This window comes from Stegastes partitus, unplaced genomic scaffold (assembly GCF_000690725.1).
Source record: "Stegastes partitus isolate 25-593 unplaced genomic scaffold, Stegastes_partitus-1.0.2 Scaffold504, whole genome shotgun sequence".
Lineage (NCBI taxonomy): Eukaryota > Metazoa > Chordata > Actinopteri > Pomacentridae > Stegastes > Stegastes partitus.
The window spans coordinates 25,547-33,169 of record NW_007578235.1 but is presented as its reverse complement, the minus strand read 5'-3'; positions in this window follow the sequence as shown (position 1 = coordinate 33,169).

Sequence of the window (7,623 nt, the reverse complement as noted above, 5' to 3'; positions counted from 1 at the left end):
GTGTGTGTGTGTGGTGTGTGTGAACCCTGCCTGCACTGAGTTCTGTCTCTGGACTGTTTGCTGCAGCTCAGACAGTCACGACTGTTATAAAGGATTAAAGGAATAAAAGGAGTGAATGAAGGAGTGAATAAAAGAATGTGAGCTGAGATTGGGTTCAATGTGACGATCGGCTCGTCACATGTAGTTAGTTCAAAGGAAGTTGTTGTCATTTGGTTTTCAGACACATCTGTGAGTTCTGGGCCTCTCAGGGTTAAAGTAGCACAATAATAATAATAATGAATAATACGTTGAGCGTTTTATATAAAACGCCTTTTAAAGCATCAGTCATTCAACCAAAGGTACAAACCGGCTCATAAAAGAATTAGAAATCTGAAACTTGTCCCTTTGCAAAGTGTTGAGCCGCCGCTGGGTCGGACGGAGGAGCTGAGTGAGTGCTGGTCGGGGGTGGAGCACAGATAACTCACCTGTGGCAGGTTGCTTCCTACTGTACATGATGAATGGATGAGGGAGGAGAGGGAGGAGAGGGAGGAGAGGGAGGAGGAGGCTGAGGCTACGTCCACATCGGAGGATTCCTCTTCGTCCTGCTCTGGCGTCCATTTGAACGAAGCTGTTCAAACACACTTATGGTTGCTGTTTAAGTGGCAGCAAAGTGAAGACGACAGCTTTGTGTTGCCTTTTAAACAAACAGGTGTCTTCAGTGGCCTTTGTGATGCGTGTTGTGTAGTTTTCCAGCGGCCGGAGCAGGTACTGGTGGGCCCTGTTCTTCTGTGTGGCATCCAACAGCTCTGAGTGCACCGAAACAACGACCAGCACAAGGCACTGGATGTAACGCCGAGTCTATGTGCACAAATGAAACAGGACAATGGAGGTTTGTCACTGTGATCGTAATGCTAGAAATGAGGAGGCTGTTTCTGGACGAGGACATCGAGAGAACAGAAGAAGTGGCACTTGATGTCCTCTCCAAGTGTAACCAAGCGTTGGCGTCGAGACCCACACAGAAGGTTTTTCAGTGCTGCCAAAGACTCACTGATGCATGTTTGGAGCTCAGGTTGGCCCATGTGGTTCGATTTCACAGAAGAACTGCTTGGGCACAAACTGAGGAAATCCTTTATGCTGCTCTGGTAGAAAGGTGTCAGAACGTATGAGGCCTTGTAGCTGCAAGGCGCCCTACTGATCCTCATCCACCCCGGACAGTACCTGCATGAAAATCCAAACTGGGCCTCGGAGCAGCAGAAGAAGTTGGCTTTGCTATGGGAAGGAGACGAGCTGGGGAGGCAGTGTGATGCTGGAAGACTTAGTCTGACTCACGAGATGTAGACTTTGGGTATAAGCCTGCCGCTGGTTGTTTATGTCACATGGCTTTCTCTCATTTTATAATCCACTTCACATCAGGAAACAACAACAACAACCTCTGTGCAGGAACCTGAACAGAGGATTTGTTTCATGCAGTGAGTCAGACCTGCTGGTTCTCGTCGTCCTGCTTGCATACGTTCCACCAAAACACCATCCTTTGCTAAGATTGTTGCTGTTGGTTGAAGGAAGTACAAACCAACTAGTGTTTCTGCCCCTGTAGCAGAATGATGCTAACATGCATCCAAATGAATGGACGAGCTGAAGAAAGCTCAGAATGTCATTAATGGCAGTGGCCTCTTTCAGCAGGATCATGCTTCCTGCAGCGATGGTTTAAGGAACATGAGAAAGAGTTCGAGGTGTTAAATTTGCCTCTGAATTCCCCAGAACTCCACCTGATGGAGCGTCTGTGTGTCCAACCCACAGAAACCTCACAGCTTCCAGGACTCACAACATCTGCTGCTAACATCTTCAATCCATTCCTCGCTGAACTGTTTTGGAAGTATTACGGGGACAAACGGCAGTTTGTTGTACATTAAATCATGACTTCAAGGACTAACAGTTTACTGGAGACACATCAGTGAAGAAGAGGGCAGTAAGAGGGGGAAGAGGGCGGATATTCAAACGAGCACAACTTTGCATCCCGACGCAGAGGTTTTGGTTATAAAACGCAAGTCATCTGCAAAAATCAGCGTCCAGTCAGCTCCATTAAAGCCACACTGTGATGACTCTGCTGTCCTTGGTGCTGCAGTGTCGTGCATCTGATCAACCTGCAGACTGGATTTCTAAATGTTGCATCTCGCCTTGTCTTTCTGTCACACTGCTTGTCCTGAGCGCAGCCTGAGCGTGACACCATCCCATCCTGTCGCTCTGGAGGTTGAAGCTGAGAGCTGTAATTACACCGTCTGGCCCAGAACCACCTGTCGTGGTGTCAGTGTGTAACAGTACACCTCCGCATAGCGACACATGAGTCAGCTCCACCTCGTTTGCTGCCTTTGAAGCTCGTCTGTCTTCTGGTTGAACGCAGCATCGTTGTGGATGCTCACCTCTGCCTGTCGCTCACACACCTGTAGCCGTAGTCCACACGTCATCCTGCATACCTTTAACATACTTTGGAGACACATCATCATCCTCACACAGCAGGAATGTTCTCTGCTTCACGCTGAGCTTCTGTTGAACCTTATGAAGGCTCTCTGCTGCCCCTGAGCAGCCCCCTGAGGCCGCCATGCTCATTACAACCCATTTAATGCTAAATCAGGACGTGCTGGGACCTGGATCTTAGTGTCTGTCTTTATTTGGATTTATTTAAATGTGTCTGGAGCACAGTTTAGCTGAAAACTTGAGCTTGAATCTTCTTTGCTGGTCTTTTCATTTGCTGTAGCTCAGATGGGGCTGAAGTGTCTGTTTGTGTTTAACACGACACGTTTTGTTAAATAACTGAAGGCTTGTGAAGAAAAACACATTTTTGTAATTAAAGAGGAATTTCACCACTAGAGAGCGAGTTATGTCGTCCAGCCAGGCTGTCTGTTTGCTGGAAACTTGCTTTTGAGATTGCTGGTCTGTGCAAGTCTATAAAACACAAGACGTAGAAAACCTGTTGAGCATCAGCGGATCAGCCCTTCAACGCGACCACCTTGCTGTGATGTTCCTCTGCCAGGCAGTGAGGGTTCAGCCTCCATCCATGTCTGTCCACATTCACAGGAAACATGCTGCAAAGACTTGAACAAGTCCAACATCTGTGTGAAACCGGTGTGTTGGTCAGAAAAGTGCTTTTTACAACATGATGATGTTGCAGTGAAGCTGAGCTTTGACCTTTTGCTCATTAAACATCATCACTTCATCATTCAAGCATGGAGTGAAGTCTGGTCATGATCAGCAGCCAAAACATGTGACTTCACAGCGAGCTTTGATCTGCAACCAGCAGCATCTGATCAGGTCGTCCTCAGGAAGGTTCAGGTTTATGCAGCGTTTAAAGAAATTCCATCAAGACAGGAGGAATAAAAACCAGTCCTTCACTTGTTGTCACTAGAGCTACGTCTGAGGAAGGAGTCTGGTTCAGTGGTTGGCTGACATTTGGTGGACATGGTGTAAACTGGAACTATCTCACAGTGGGAACATCTAAATGCTGCAGAAGCAACCCTGCACCACGGGTTCCTACTGCAGCAGCACCAGGACAGTAAAACGTCGACCCTCTGAGCAGGTTCTGGGCGAGTTCTGCTCCTGTCCCGTTTTCCTCACCGTGGCTCATGTTTCACTGCAACATGAAGTCCAGCAGCTCTGTGGAACCAGAACAACATGAAGAAGGACTCAGAACTTAGAGGTGTCTCAGTCTGACACAGTAGTAATGTCAAGAATCAGAAATAATGGCAAATTAAAGGGAAACTCCTTCAATTATTTCCTCCAACATTCCCTCCCAGTGTTCCCAGTATTGCCTCCACACACTCTGGATGTTTCTCTGCTGGGTGTGAACGCTGCCTGCAGTTCAGCCCAAACGGGTCTTCACTGGTTCGCTGATAGCTGCTCAGCTCAATGCAGGCAGAACTGGTTCTCTGTGCAGAACTGTCAATGAGGCAGGTGGAACAAAAGTGATTTTGATGAAATCTTCAGAGTTCTGGCCTGGATCTGGTTCATCCTCCCAGCAGACGGGCACATGATGGTTATAGACTGACCACCTCCTGCTTTTACTCTTTCCGGCTGGTTTTGCCGTTTTTGAACAAGCCTCGGCCGGTTTTGGGGGTTCAGAGATTAAAGCAGCAAATGGAAGACTTTTTACAAATGATCAGGACAGACGTTCTCGTCTTCAGAAGAAAGCAAAGGAGAGCTTTCAGGGCTCTGAGGCAACATGTGATCCTCCTGCAGGGTAAAGCTCACTTGCTCCTCAAACCGGCTTTAAAGCACATTTAATCATTAGACAGCCTCCGTCAGGGGCAGACTGATGCGTTATCAATACATTAATTGGATAGTTGGATTAACTGTATGAAGCGGTGTCGGTAGGACGGAGCACCAGGCTGCTCAGACTGACACAAACTGATGAGATGAGCTGCAGGGAAACGGCAAGAACAATGAGGGAGCAAAACACCCGGAGAGCCGCCCCGCCTAATCCCTCCACTGTAATGGTATTGGAGAGAGTGTGTGTGTGTGTGTGTGTGTGTGTGTGTGTGTGTGTGTGTGTGTGTGTGTGTGTGTGTGTGTGTGTGTGTGTGTCCCCTGCTATGCTGAGGGAGGGTCGGCATCACTATGAAAGGAGAGGAGGAAGGAAGTTTGGCCAGCTGAATAAAAGCTGATTTAATGAGAGAGTGAAGGCCCTCAGAGACTCTTAATAAACTGGAAAACTTGTCCCGAGTGATGGATGGCAGAGAAATGTGAAGCACTCTCGGCAGCCGCCTGACATCCAGCAGCATCTCCGCGGTGTTTGGGCTGCTGACCCTAACCCTGAACAGGTGCAACATCTGAGCGGGTTGTTGTCACCTGTGGACTCAGATCCTCAGCAGGAAGCTCACTTGTGCCGTCATGTGTAGATGTTGATCTGCACATCAACTCCCTGCTCCTCTTCTCAGCACGATTTGATCGTTACTTTGCACTTCTTTTGCACATTAGTTTAATTATTTTACTTAAATGTAACGTGTGAGCTGCTGGACTCTTGAGTTTCCCAGAGGGCATGAATCCGTACCTGTCTGTCTATTATCTAACCTACAGCCAGGCTGGATTCACAAAGAACATACACATTGCCAGCATGGCACCATTTACCAGAGCCAGGAACAGAGAAACATCAGGTTTTATGTTTCCAGCATTATCTGAACTCATCGGTGTTCAGGCAAGGTAACCACATCTGAGCTTAAATTGTGATCCTTCATCAAAATAACTTCATTCTACTTTTAAAAATTCACCAAAAGTAAGACGTTTGGAGAAACCAGCTTCTGTAAAGAACAAAAAAAACCTGCACTTCTCTCCAGATGTGCTGCAGTCATCAGCAGCTCAGCTGCAACCGACAGTCACCAAAAGTTCTTGGACTTGAACAGATATGAGAAGCAAAATATGGCCAGTATGCAGCTCCCATTTTGTTCCACTGCTGGTGGGACTTGAGGTTTTCAGACAGATGAAGGAGCTGCAGGGTTACAGGAGACACTTGAGGCAAAGATCCTGCTTGAGGAGAACAAGGATTATCATATGAGCTCAATGACTAATTAGCATCCATACATCTGCCTACAAATCCTGGACAAAAGACAAAAGACAAGCGCTGAGCAATGAGTAGAAATGTGATTGAAGTGCAACAGCTCAGAGGAGCAGCACTGTTTTGGACAAAATGTGTCACATGTTGCATCATGAACTAGTTTAGATGAGACGTCCAGCCTCTGTGTTACACTCATCAGATGGGAGACGCTTGTTGGGTGCAGACGACAGGAAAACAGACATCTGCTGAGTGGATTCGTTTCAGTGGCACAGAAATGAAACAAACGAGCATTTTCACTGAAATCGAGACGCTCATGGTTCAGTTTTATGAAAGAGAAGCCTCCTGATTTAGGTTTGCCTCAAAACTAAACCAGTTCAGAGGTAACGTAGCTGTCTGTTCATTCATGGTTCATTTGGGATGTTAAAAATGTGAAGATACTGGCTTACAAATGGAGGCTCAAGTGGTCGCCTGCACTGAAAGGCGACTAAAAGTGTTGTCGTCCCCCAAAGCTGCCGTTCTAGATCCTCCAGATTAAACGTTAGTCGGCTGCTCTGTGTCACACGTGGAAGCCTTTCCTCCTCAGTCATGGCCTTGAACAGTCCACAACGGCAGCATCAGGACCAGCAGGTTCCAGTCCCACCGGGGCCACCGGAGTTGGGCTTCATGCACTCATGGGACCGTAAGGTGTCCGGATAAAAGCCTCCATCAAATCAGATGTTTGAGAGGAGTCACTGCTCCGTCTCACCTCTGGCTCCGCTCGGCCGTAACGCGATTAAGAATCAGGCTGATGAATCATCTGTCAGACAAAGTTAAAAAAGACATTAGACACAGCGGTGGAGAGTCGCTCACACACACAAACACACACACTGTCCTAAACTGATTAAGGTGGTCGGCGCTGTGGCCAGAAAAGAAAGCAAATGCCTGAACTGAACAGGACAGAAACGCGATGACTAAGGAGTACGAAAGAATACGAAACCCAGAATGAAGATCAGCACAAAGGAAACATGTGATCGTCAGGTTCTTTACATCTTTAAACCTCCACAAAACAACAGCAGCATCAGTGCTGATCGGCCGTTTCTGTTTGTTCAGACCTTCAGCGTGAGGTCGGCTGTCTGAGGACACCGAGGTCGAAGGTCGAGCCAAAGGAAAGCTCCTCCTCTGACCTTCTGCTCAAAGCATCCTGCTGCTTGTGTCGTCCTTCCAGCCTGATCAGCGTCAACCTCCGGCTCGACCCTGATACCCCCGTTTAAATCCATCTCTCACCTCCTCAACCTCAGACTCCCCTTAAACCTGTCTCCTGATGCTCTGGTGTCATCAGGAGGAATGCACCTTCAGACAGGCTGCAGGAACCTGCTCAGGAACCTCAGCTACATCCTAAAGCCATCAGGAAGACATTGGGAAAGTTTGCAAATGCCTTGAAGATGCAGGATTATTGAGGACCGTTGTAGCAGCCCTCTGTGAGGTTGTAATGCGCGTCCTGTCTGCAGAAGGAGCTCGCATCGTTGTAATATCACACGACTCTTTCTTGCTTTTGGTTTTGATGGTGGAGTGTATGAGGTGTGTGAAGAAGGCCAGCGTCATACGTTCTGCATCTGCAGGGACACAACAGCCCACCAGAGTCTCTGTGACATAAAGGTCCTCCGCAGAAGTCCAAATGAACTTTAAAGTTACCTGCTGAACCCCAAAGTGTGCCGGTAGGTTGGAAAGGCACACTGTGTAAACTACACCATCTAGCAGAGCTTCCACTTTTGGTTTAATCTTCAAAATTACCCAAATGTAAACTGAAATCAGAATATATAGTCTAAATCTCTTCATTGTCTGCATGTCTTAGCTGCTGGCAACAACCAGATGAAGTAAACAAGAAGAATTCTGCACTTCTTGATGCAACTGCGAAGTCATAACTGACATTAGTGTTGGAACCAACAGTCAGCTGCAGCCGTGTGTTCACGCAGAGAGTAGACGAGTGTAGAAACACATTCAAATACACAGAGAGCAGAACATCTGCAGTCTGTGGAGTCGGCTTCTGGGCACCTCCAACCATGTTTTACATAAAATATTGTACAACTAAATAACGTGACGATAATCTAAGGAATTCAACTATG